The sequence below is a fragment of the Sciurus carolinensis genome, chromosome 6 (genome assembly GCF_902686445.1).
Source record: "Sciurus carolinensis chromosome 6, mSciCar1.2, whole genome shotgun sequence".
NCBI lineage: Eukaryota > Metazoa > Chordata > Mammalia > Rodentia > Sciuridae > Sciurus > Sciurus carolinensis.
This window is the reverse complement of record NC_062218.1, coordinates 84,841,241-84,855,381: the sequence shown is the minus strand read 5'-3', so window position 1 is coordinate 84,855,381 and position 14,141 is coordinate 84,841,241.

The window sequence follows — 14,141 nt, the reverse complement described above, 5'->3', positions numbered from 1 at the left end:
AAATATGAGTTGATAAATAAATTCTGGAACTTAGTACTAATTTCTCATAGTTGGGACTTAGTTTTATCTCCTTCTATGTATTATGGTTGTTTAGTCAATAAGAAGTATTGGAAAGTAATTTGTTTAAAGAAAAATGAGTGTCCCTCCTCCCTGCCCCTCTCCTGGTGTTTTGGATTGGTGGTTTCTTCCTTCCACAGTTTGTATTTTCCACCATAAAGTACATCATTCTGTAATCAAAACTTCTTCCATAGATTAGTAGAGGGAAATGAGAGGAAGGGAGTATGAAAAATGATGGAATGAGACAGACATAATTACCCTATATACATGTATGATTACACAAATAGAATGAATCTACATTGTGCACAACCATAGAAAATGAAATGATATACACTATTTGTGTACAGTGAATCAAAATGCAGTCTGTAAAAATAAAAAATACACACACACACACACACACACACAAAGAATTGATAAATTGTATGTAACAAAAGAGCACAAAATATTAAAAGAATCATTTTTTGTACTAGTTGACTTTGCCCAGACTTCTGGGTACTTGTGCTTGGTACAACACAGTGTCAATGTTCCTCCAGCCCAAAAGTAACACTGAATACCTGCTATTGGTCATCCTGGTGGTGCAAATATTCTTCTTCTGACTTTTTATTTATGTAATAGATTTCCTTTATTACATACTCTCTGGTTAAAATATTTAGAATTATTTGTGTTCTCTTAACTGGAAACTGCTTGCTGCAATGTTTTCACAATATTAATTATGTATTTATGACAAATAATGATTTAAAGGGTTCTTTCATTTATTGCCTTACTTTTTTGTCCTTCTCCAAATACTGTGATGTTATTGAGCTGAGCTGTGCATGAATATTAGGTATATCTCTTTGATTCCTATTGACATTCTATACATTCTTAAATTTGAGACATTTGAACAAGAAAAAAGAACCTATCCTTTTTGATAGCTCATTAGCTTTTTAAATCCTTCAAAATGATAGCCATCTCATAATCAGTCTTATTATGAGCAAATGTTTATCTTAAGTTCTCCGTTGCCATCCTTAATTTTTCACTTAACAGATAGTGAGCAGTTTTAGGTTTATAGTAAAAATGTGAACAACAGAGTTCTCATAGAGTAATCTTTTATTGGCATGATATAGTTGTTACAATTGATGCACCAATATTGACACACAATTATTATCCAAAGTCCATATTTTACCTTAGATTTCACTTTTGGTTGTACAAGTTTTGTGTTGCATGAACTATCTTTGACAAAACTATAATGATACCACCACTGTGGTATCAAAATTATTATTTCTATTGATTTACTACACTAAAATTCCATGTCCCCTTTGTGCTACCTCATCATTCCTCCCTCCCTTCTACTGAGTCTCTGTTGGATATTTTGCTCTTCTCATAGATTTGCTTTTCTCAGTATGTCATTATAGCTGGAATCACACAGTAGGAAGACCTTACAGACTGTTTTCCTTCACTTAGGATTATGCATTCAAGATTCCTCCACATCTAGTTATGGCTTGATCATGCATTTGCCTTTAATTTTAATTTTTTTCTTTTCCCTCATGTTAAGCTAAAAAAGGTAATTATTTTCATTAAAAATTTAATTGATAGCATGTTCTTATTTTCATAAACGAATTTCTATCCTATCAAATATATAGATGTAGGTATTTGGGATGTGAGGACCCCTGAGGGTAAGGAAGGATGATGTCTCCCAGTAAACACAGACATCGGAGACCAGGCTGGGAAGGCACAGATCTAATTTTACTTATGATTGTACAAGACATATACAGGTACATTATCCAATCAGGATAAGACACTTTTTAAAACATAGCAGAACCAACCTATAGGTAAGCTATATGTCATACTAATATAAACAAATCAAGTATCCCTAAGTGATTCGGTCCAGCAATAAGTCTGAGACAAAGGACTGGGGGAAGAGCAGACTCCAGCCCACAGCATGAGGTGAGGCAGTAAGGGCCAACTCAACTTACAGTTTGCAGTGATGCCTGTTGAGCAAGATTTTCCTTCAGCTCGTAGCTCAGCCTCAGTAACCGCAAAGGCCTGCAATTCATGGCGAGTCTTTACCATTTCCTCAGTTTCCCCATCCAGACTGTTAGGTTTATTTAAACCATGGTGTCAGCAACTGCTGTCAAATAAGGTTGAGGAGTGTTCCCTACATATACATATATGTATATATATGTGTGTGTGAGTGCATACACATATATATCTTCATTTATAATTTTGGATTTTAAATTATTTTTCTCTTCTTATACCTTCACTATTCTATAGGCTCTTTTTAATAAATTTAGAATTATTTCTAATTTATAAAAATTACTAGTTAAATAAAAGATAAATGAAATAATACATAAGCTATTTCTTGAGAACTTTACAAGGGCCAATGATGAAATATATGAACCTATGAAATGACATCTTCAGTATTGTGAATAAAAATGTGACACCATCATTATATGCCCAGTTGTTATTACATATAGATATGGGTACAAATATGGGATAGATACATTGATAGACAGATAGATGTGCTTACATATTCAATTATAGTAAGAAATTCACTAAGCTATATCCCAGATGATGACTTTGCTAAAAAGGAAACCAAACTGAATAAAACAGATAAAAGCTCATGTTAACATGAATTTATGTCCATTGATGCCTAACATGTCATAAAGTATTGTGTCTTCAATGACTATAATATTGAACATATTCAGAGAACACTCAATATTCCTGAGTTCTGAAATGTCCCTAATTTAAGTATTTTTATAAAAATTTTAACATTTTAGTCAACAAGGAACAAGATTTTCTATAACAATAAAAAATAGATTGATATTACACAAGTTAACAAAAACAGCTATGCATATTTGAAGATACGTTTCTTATCTTAGTACACATGATTTTTAAGGAGAATACAAAAGTGAATCCAACAAACTATTTTGATGAAAAATTATGTGAACATAACCATGACACAAGACTTCTGCTCTTTTTAAGACAGAAGAAACTGAAATCTATCACTGAGATATTGGAGAAGAATAACTATTTTTAAGTTTTTCCATTAAGTGCAAACAATTCATGCATATACACACAGAACACATCTGTCTGTGGTATGTACACACAACTGATCTCTAAAACACATGATCATATTTTCATTAAAGATAATTTCACATTCTCTGCAACATAAATTTCCATAATAAAATATTAAAGTGTTTGTATTTCTTTTTTATTACTGCTATTCTTTATTCATCTTTTGAAGCATACAAATTTTTAAATGAAACTTAAAAATTACATTTACACCCACTAAAAAATAAAATTCAGAATTTTAATTTGAAATTTGAACTGTTGATTATATAAAGAAAATATGGAAAACTGAGATTAATCCAATAGTAAAGGTTTTGTTATGGTTAGCTCCCTGTAGTTAATAGCATTATATTATATTTTGAAAAAGTGCTAAAAGTGGATGTTTAATGATATTACCACAAAAATGAAAACTGTGCAAGGTAATGCTAGATTAGTAAGCTAGTCAATCCACAAAGTATTTATACTTCAAAACATGTATACTTCATGAATGCATGCAATTTCATCTGCCAGATTGAAAAAAATAACAAAGTAATTTAAAAATATTTTGAAAGTCATGATGTTATGTGGGTAACCAATAAAGAAAATGAAATAATGAACATTTTAATAGAATTAACAGAAATGTTAAATAAAGCAAAATTTTGGAAATCTTAACAATCTGTGAACTAATATATCATTTGAAGGCTAAAAAATCTGCAACCTGAATAAATTGTCAAAATCACAATACTGATAGTGTTTATTTGTGGGAATAAGTTCACTTAAAATTAGTTGATCTTATTAAAATTATACATTCTCCTTAATTTATAGTATCATTTCCCATTTATACTTTTGAATATGGTAATCATTAAAGTACTTAATATTTTCAAAATTTTTTTAGTAATAAAATCACCATTAAATAATAGAGTAATTTAGGGAAGAATACTTATATTTCCTTCCATGATGCCAAATTAATTTCTAAATTGTCATCTTACTTTCATTCATTTTGTCTGTCAACTAAAGACAAACTATTTAAAAGAATAAATAAATCTTTCTGTGAAATACATTTGTAGTAAAATCAATTCAAAGAAATTTAGTTCGTGAAGGTGTTCCTTCAAATTCATCAGAGAAAGTGAAAGAAAATTGTGGATTATTTAAATAAAGAGAAGTATTTTTTTCAAGTGGAAAGATTCATTAAAATTAAGAAAAATCTTGAATTTTTTTCAAACAAACAACACATTTACAAATAAATTGAACATTTAAATTAATTCATAATTTACTCAGAATAGCACCTATGTCTTGATTAGCTTTTGTCTCACAAAAGTGGAATCATCTTCCTAAAACTAGACTGATTTTCATGAATTTAGTGTGGCTTATTTTAGCCAAATGTGGTTTATTTTAGCAATAAAAGTCATTTGTACACACATTTACAAAACTCTATTTCCTTACTTAAGTACATTTTCTTGTTTACTGTCTTTAGTTTATTTATTACCTGTCATAATGTTATTCTGGAACTCATGAGAATTACACATCTGTTTTTGCCTTTTTATTGTTCTTAATGCATCTCCTGAATGTCAGAAGATTGAGAAAAATATGTAAAACAAACTAAAATAATTAATTTTTATAGACACAAAATCAATTCACATATTGCTTAATTTCAATTCTCATATCATGACAATAAGTGCTTCCTTTTTGCTTGTCACAATTAATTTACTGCTATGGTCTTGTGCAGACATTTTATGCATGTTTCACAATTTTATTCTTATGTTAATATAGCATAAACATATATTATAAATATTATGTGCTGAGTAAATTGAGGTTTGGCAAGTTCAAGTGGGAAGTGTACAGTAAATCAAAGCTGTACTTCCAAGTTTGTCTGATTACACACACATACACACATACACACACACACACACACACAAGAGTATACATCTTATTCCTGTGTATGTAATGTATCAGTCAGAATTTAGCTCAAGAAACAGAAACTACTCCAGTTATTTCTGTAAGAAATAATTGAGGAGAAGTGGCATTTAGTTTTGAAGTCAGTGAAATGGTAAACCAGGATGAGAATGCTGCTGCTGCTCTGCTCCATGTAGCCTCTAGGACTTCCACAGAGAGAGCTGGTGACTAGGTTCTGGAAAGCAGAAATGAGTCACTGCTTATCCTCAGAGCCAACTTTCCTTGCCAGGTGACACAGGAATCCACTGACCTCAGTCTCCTTTCACGTTCCAGTTCTAACAAGGTAAATCTGATTGACAGAACCAAAGTGACAATGACAACTCTACACAGGAAAGAATCTGAGAAATACAACTTTAACCTTATATTCCTGTAGGATTTAGAACACAGAAGTAGAGGGGAATGCTGAATGATAATGGTCCTTTCTGTGTTTCTCCTTAGATGATTTTTCATAGTCCTTGAGAACAGTGAATACAAGTATGGCATAATTTCTGATATTCAAAAGTGTTTGTTCAATTTAATTTTTTGAAATAATTATACTGAAATTAATTTTAGAGGGTTTGAATGGCTATATATGTATATGTATATATATATATATATACACACACACACACACACACATATATATTTGATTCAAGTCTTTTTCAAATTGCATATTGAAATATGAAAAAAAATATTAGCATATGCCTACAAAGAAGGCAGGCAGACATCCAATTCTCAGTGAATCTTGGATATTTAAATTCTAGCACATATTTAATTTTTAGAAAAAGTTGCTGTTCACTTAGTGTAAGAGAGTTACAGAGGGGAAATAGATTGCAATTCAGACGTAGCATTTATCAGTATGTGAGTTTTAAGATTCAGCAGTGTTTTAACACCCTAATGTAAGACTACTACAGTTGCCACCTGAGGATGCAACAATGCTGTTACCATTTTGAAGATGATTCATCTTTGATTGATTAATCATGTATCATGTAGGTAATTTAGAGTCTACTTAAATGATTGCTGCTAAACATGAGGAAATTCATGTTTTGTGGAGAATATTTCACAAGCTAACCAGCAAAAAGAAAAATTAGCTTACAAACAAAGTAAGAGCTTAAAATTGAACTTTTCAGGGCAGTTCTGGAGACTATAAGAAAAAGCAACACTACAGAAAAACTGCTGAGAGAGCAGAGCTATCATGCTGTGCTATGTTCCAACCATTTTTCAACTACAGTAGACAAAATATTTATATCATCATCTACATACCAAATCTTAGGTAACTACTTAAAAAGGACTATAGCAAAACTTTGCATAATTCAGTGCAGAGAGACTTAATAACACAGGAAACTACAAAGTTTTAAAAAAATGTAATGAATCTGACACTTGATGTCACTAAATCCATGGTTGACAATATTTACCATTAGAAATGTTAATGGAAAGACAACAATTTATTCATTTTTTTTATTTTATTTTTCCCATTAGTGCATAATAATTATACATAAAAGAGGAATTCATCATGAGATATATATACATATATATTTGTATATATATTTATTTATATAGATAAGTCCCTTCCTCCCTTTTCCCCTCTCTCTCCCTGCACCCATCTACCCATCTGCTTTCTCTATTATACTCTTGTCCTTTATATTTTCATGATCTTTCTTTCTTTCCTTCTTCCTTCTTTTCTTTCTTTCTTTCTTTCTTTCTTTCTTTCTTTCTTTCTTTCTTTCTTTTCTTTCCTTATTTCTCTTTAACTACTGCATATAAAAGAGAACACTCAGACCCTGACCTTCTGAATCTGGTTCTGTCTCTCAGCATGATATTCTGTAGTTCCATCCTTTTACCAGCAAATGCCAAAAATCCATTCTTCTTTGTCACTGAGAAAAACTCCATTGTGTAAAAATATCATTTATTCAATCATCAATGGAAGGAAATCTAGGCTGGTTCCATGATTTGACTATTGTTAATTGCACTGATACAAACATTGGAATGCACATATCTCTATAGTATACTGATTTTAGTTATATTGAATAAATATCAAGGAATGATATAGTGGATCATATGGTAGATCCATTCCTAGTCTTTTGAGTAATCTCCATATTGCTGTCCAAAGTGATGGTACTAATCTGCCTTCCCACCAACAGTTCATGGGTACATTTTACTCCACATCCCCTCCAGCATTTATTGTTATTTGTATTATTAATGTTTGTCATTTTAACAGGAGTGAGATGAAATCTCAATGTAGAAACAATCATGGGGATTCTAGTTAGTCGCCTTCCCTGCATCTGTGATAACACTAGGTTTACTTTGAGGAGCCATCCTGACCTTACATACAGTATTATTGGTATATCAACCTATATCAGATCCTTTCCTCAGATTTCTTTCCTCCAGAAGGTACAGAAAGCAAATGTACTAATAAGAGTTTTCTTCCTGAAAATCATATTCTGAAAAAGGTCGTAAAATATGTGACTGTAATTTAACCCTTTGAAAACACCATTAAAATATTATTCACTTGTACCAGCTTCCAACTTGTATCTAAGTTTGACCCAAACTACTTTTATGAATATTTGCATAGCATCAAAAAAAATCAGAAATCACTATACTTGGAAGTTATAAACATTTACTATTGTATATTTCAAACTCTAGGTTTAAGAAAAATATTACCTTTGGGTGTTTTTCAAATCATTTGCGTGAATGAACATAAGCATATGAAAGACAATTTTTGCAAAAACCTAATTAATAAATATGTGTACTTAAATGAGGGGATAGAAATGTTTCTTAAATATTCCTTAATTTATTTGATTTGAGGTACAGGATTTAAAATAATTATCCTACTCACCGAGCATTTGCTGATATTTAGTTTTGATCATTGTATTATAATCCAGTGATTTAGAACATGGTCTTTGCCTCAAATATTTATGATCAATTCTTAGTTCCCTTTTTTAACTGTATGGAATTCTAATAGCATAACTTTCATAGTCCTCAGTTTTTTGCTATGAATGTTAATTAATGAGAAGGATATGAAATGACTCTGAGAACAAAATGACTTAGATACATATTAAGACTTTAGCATAGTTGGACATTTGGGAATTTTAAAATCCTGGAAAAATTTTTTATTGTTATAGAGATTATTTTTGCTATTATTTGAAAAAACTCAGGCATCTGTTATTATCTTTCTTTTAGGACTTTTAAAAAAAGGTTACAAAGATAATAGGGTTTGGTGACATGATATAACTATTGTTTCAATAAGAAGGTACAGAAATTGATAACAATAAACTAGCTGAGCATGAACTGAGAGTTGCATTACCAATTTGACCAAATTCAAAGCATGAGTTCAAAGAAGACCAAAGGCTCTGGTAAAAATCTAGGAAAATCAAAATACTTTCTTACTAACTCAATGCCATTACTCATTATTGACCTCTTCAGGTGTCCTGTTTCTTCATGTTTTAGTCCTGGTAGGTCTGTGTGTCAATAAATTTGTCAATTTCTCCTGAAATTGAGAAAACTACTAGGAGAAAGTGAGTGGAAATGATTCAAAACATTGGAATAACCAAGAGTTTTTTGAAGAGGACCTCAAAATTACAGAAGACAAAACCAAAAATAGATAATGAAATTATATCAAAACTGCTATACAGCAAAGCAATTAACAGAGTGAAGAGACAATCACAGAATGGGAGAAATCATTTGCACACTACAAATCAGAAAAGGGATTAATATTCTAAATATAATAGAAAGTCCAAAACTCAAAAACATACAAATCACTCGTTTAAAAAATAAGCAATAGACATAAATAGGCAGTAATCAAAAGACATACAAATGGCCAAGTGTATAAAAAGTGATCACCTTGACTGATTATCAGGGAAACACAAAGTGAAACCATAAAAAGATCTCGAGTACTACTAAGGGATAGCTTTATCACAAGGACAAATGATACCAAATACAGGTAAGGATTTGGAAATAAAGGAACCCTTGCACATTGTTGGTAGGAATGAGAAAGTAGTGCAGTCATTATGAAAACAGTATAAAGTTTCCTTGATAAATTTAAAATAGAGTTAGTATATGGCAGCAATCCACGTTCATTTTTCTACTATTCATCATAGTCAAGAAATGTAAACAAATCTATTACACCAACTGATCATAGAAAAAGAAAATGTGGGGGTCTGGAGTTGCAGCTCAGTGGTAGAGCACTTGCCTAGCATGTGTGAGGCACTGGGTTCCATTCTCAGCACCCCATATAAATAAGTAAAATGATGGTCCATTAACAACTAAAAAATATATTAAAAAAAAGAAAATGTGGTTCATATACACAAGTGAATATTGCTCATAACTAAAATGAAATCCTGTCATTTGTGAAAACATGGATAGAATTTTGATTATTTTGATGTGTAACTTGAGACAGGCATAGAGGGACAAACCCATGTGAGGAGTTTGGAATTGTTGATTTCACGGAGGGTGGAAGTGGAATGGGCGTGGTCAAAACTGGGGAGAGTAGGAGGAAGAAAGGATCAAGGAACACTAAATGATAGAAAGTAGGAAGATGTTCTGGTATACTTTCACATAGTTTGAAGACAACAGATAACAGTGTTGTGTTGTACTTTTCTAAAAGCTATAAGAAAGTTTGAATGTTTTTACATAATGAAATGATGTATCTGAGGAAATAAAGATGTGACCTGATTTAAGCATGGCATGTGCACATATTAAACCATCTTGTGGTACTCCAAGGATATGCCCTATGCTTCTATGTATCATTTTTAAAAACATTAAAATGATTTAAAAAAAATAAACGCCAAAATGTTTATGCATATAGGATTTACTTATTAATACCTTAAAGCCAGGCATGTTGGTGTGTGCCAGTAATCTCAGTGGCTCAGGAGTCTGGGGTAGGAGGATCCTGCATTGAAAGTTAGCCTTAGGGGTTTTTCAAGATGGTGGACTAGAGGGCGGCTGCATTTCATGTTGCTCCAGGACACAGGATTCAAAAGAGGAGATAGCGGGAGACTTGGGACCAACTCAAAGCTGCTGGCGTCCCGGATGGGGCAGTAGCCCCGGAACGCAGGAAACTTTGTGAAGTAGAGTTGCTCGGTGAGACGCCCCTCCCCCCCGCTGGAGCGGTAAACACGGACAACTGGGATCATTGTAGAGGAGGCGGCTCAGCACAGCGCTTGGACTCTGAGCAACCACTGGGGCTCCGGGCGGCTGCCTGAGGAGGAGCTGCGTGGCGAACTGTTTAGACTCAGAGCGGCCGCTTCTTAACACTGGGGGGTTGCCCGGAGAAAGAGGAGAAGCACAACAGGTTGCTTGGTCTAGGAGTGACTGCATCAGAGCTACAGGCAGTCACCAAAGGAGCTGCGTGGCGAGCTGTTTGGACTCAGAGCGACGGCTTCTGAACACCGGGGGGTTGCCCGGAGGAAGAGGAGAAGTGCGGCGGGTCGCTTGGTCTAGGAGTGACTGCATCAGAGCCACAGGCGGTTACCAGAGGAGAAGGCAAGTGGTGAGTTGTTTGGACTCAAAGCAACCGCTCCTGAACACCGGTGGCCTGCCTGGAGGAGGAGCGCGGTGGGACGCTTGGTCTCTGAGCCACCGCTCCTGAACACCTGGGGGGCTACCCCGAGGAGGAGGAGGAACAGGGCGGGTCACTTGGACTCGGAGTGACTGCCTAGGGCTACGGGTGGTTGGCAGGAGGAGGAGACGCGAAGTGAGTTGCTTGGACTCCTAGTGACTACGTCAGAACACTGGAGAACACTGGACCGCTGTCCGGAGGAAGAGGTGTGTGGCGGGTCTCTGGGTCTCGGAGTTATTGTACGGGGCTCCAGGTGGCGGCTCAGAGGAGGGGCCGCATAGCCAGGTGATTAGGTGCAGAGCAGGGTCCCAGGACATAGGCGGCTACTTGCTGAAAGAGCCGCACAGAGACACGCCTAGAGGTGGAGCGAAGTTTCCAGGATAGCACGCAGATTCTCTGAGGAGAGGCAGCCTAAGGAGACTCGTCTGTGAAGGGTGAGGCTCCCAGGCCCAGGAGGTAGGTCTGGGCCCCTGGGAACGTTGCAGAGGAAGGCAGCCCAGCCCAGGCAGTAGTTGTAGATTGAGGGGAACCTCTAGGAGGTGAACTGACAAGCGAGACCTCCCCACAGGGTGAGTCTTCCCTGCCGGGTGAGGTTTTCCCACAAGGTCAGTAAAACCAGAAACACAGGCACAAATGGGCCTTGCCTCAGCCCGCAGCCTAGTTCCCCTTTGGATGACCACTGGTCAACAAGTGGAGACACCTCTGCCCACTATCAGGGAATATACCACACCTGAGGGTCACCAACCCTAGAGAGGCAGCTTCCTTGTGGAGCACCACATTATCAACTTCCTCCAAGACTGCAGGCTACTGAAGGCTAAGAGAGGATAGACTAGAAATCTTCAGGGACATTCTAAGTTAGTAGAGGAAATCTGCAATATCTTAAGGACCCACTGATTCCTGAACAATATGAGAAAACAAGGGAAGAAAATGCTCCAAACAAATCTAGATGTTACATCAATAAAATCCAATGACAGCATGGCAGAAGAAATGACAGAAAGGGAGTTCAGAATGTACATAATTAAAATGATTAGGGAAGCAAACGATGAGATGAAAGAGCAAATGCAGGCATTGAATGATAGCACCAATCGACAGTTAAAAGAGCAAATACAGGAAGCAAAAGATCATTTCAATAAAGAGTTAGAGATATTGAAAAAAAACCAAACAGAAATCCTTGAAATGAAGGAAACAATAAACCAAATTAAGAACTCCATAGAAAGCATAACCAATAGGATAGAACACCTGGAAGACAGAACCTCAGATATTGAAGACAAAATATTTAACCTTGAAAACAAAGTTGAACAAACAGAGAAGATGGTAAGAAATCATGCACAGAATCTCCAAGAACTATGGGATATCATGAAAAGGCCAAATTTGAGAATTATTGGGATTGAGGAAGGCTTAGATAAACAAACCAAAGGAATGAACAATCTATTCAATGAAATAATATCAGAAAATTTCCAAAATCTGAAGAATGAAATGGAAAATCAAGTTCAAGAGGCTTATAGGACTCCAAATACACAAAATAACAACAGACCCACACTAAGGCACATTATAATGAAAATACCTAACATACAAAATAAAGACAAAATTTTAAAGGCTGTGAGAGAAAAGAACCAAATTACATTCAGGGGGAAACCAATACGGATATCAGCAGATTTTTCAATCCAGACCCTAAAAGCTAGAAGGGCCTGGAACAACATTTTTCAAGCTCTGAAAGAAAATGGATGCCAACCAAGAATCTTATACCCAGCAAAACTTACCTCAAATTTGACGATGAAATAATATCATTCCATGACAAACAAAGGCTAAAAGAATTTACAGAAAGAAAACCAGCATTACAGAACATTCTCAGCAAAATATTCCATGAGGAAGAGATAAAAAACAAAGAAGCAAATCAGCAAAGGGAGGAATTATCCTAAAGGAACTGTCAAATAAAGGAGGAACCAAGTTGTGTCAAAAAAATAAATAAATAAATAAAATTTAAAAAATGAACCAAATCATATCTCAATAATAATCCTGAATGTTAATGGCCTGAATTCATCAATCAAAAGACATAGACTGGCAGATTGGATTAAAAAGAAAGATCCAACAATATGTTGCCTGCAAGAGACTCACCTCATAGAAAGAGATACCCATAGACTAAAGGTGAAAGGATGGGGAAAAACATACCATGCACATGGACTCAGCAGAAAAGCTGGAGTATCCATCCTCATTTCAGATAATGTGGACTTCAAGCCAAAGTTAGTCGAAGGGATAAGGAAGGACATTTCATACTGCTTAAAGGAAGCATAAATCATCAAGATATAACAATCATAAACATCTATGCCCCAAACAGTGGCTCATCCATGTATGTCAAACAAATCCTTCTCAATTTTAGAAACCAAATAGACCATAACACAATAATACTAGGTAATTTTAACACGCCCCTCTCACCACTGGACAGATCTTTCAAACAAAAATTAAACAAAGAAACCATCGATCTCAATAACACAATCACTAATTTAGATTTAACAGACATTTATAGAATATACCATCCAACCAAGATCGAATACACTTTCTTCTCAGCAGCACATGAATCCTTCTCTAAAATAGACCATATATTATGCCACAAAGCTAATGTGAGCAAATATAAGAAGATAGAGACACTACCTTGTATTCTATCAGATCATAATGGATTGAAGTTAGAAATAAATGAAAGAGTAAAAAACAGAAACTACTCCAACACCTGGAGATTAAACAATATGCTATTATATGATGAATGGATAACAGAAGATATTAGGAAGGAAATTAAAAAAATTCTTAGAGGTAAATGAGAACAAAGAAAAATCATATCAAAGTCTTTGGGACACTATGAAAGCAGTACTTAGAGGAAAAGTTATTTCATGGAGTGCATTTAATAAAAGAAGTAAAACTCAACAAATAAACGACCTAACACTACAATTCAAAGCCCTAGAAAAAGAAGAACAGACCAACACCAAAAGTAGTAGACGACAGGAAATAGTTAAACTCAGAGCAGAAATCAACGAAATTGAAACAAAAGAAACAATTGGAAAAATTAACAAAATAAATAGTTGGTACTTTGAAAATATAAATAAAATTGATAAACCCTTAGCCACACTAACAAGCGATGAATCTTCAGAAAGAGAAATTAGGAAAACTACCCCATTCACGATAGCTTCGAAAAAAATAAAATACTTGGGAATCAATCTCACAAAAGAGGTGAAAGACCTCTACAATGAGAACTACAGAACTCTAAAGAAAGAAATTAAAGAAAATCTTAGAAGATGGAAAGATCTCCCATGTTCGTGGATAGGAAGAATCAATATTGTCAAAATGGCCATACTACCAAAAGTGCTATACAGAATCAATGCAATACCAATTAAAATCCCAATGATGTACCTTGCAGAAATACAGCAAGCAATTATGAAATTCATCTGGAAGAATAAAAAACCCAGAATAGCTAAAGCAATCCTTGGCAGAACGAGCGAAGCAGGGGGTATCGCAATACCAGATCTTCAACTCTACTACAAAGCAATAGTAACAAAAACGGCATGGTATTGGTACCAAA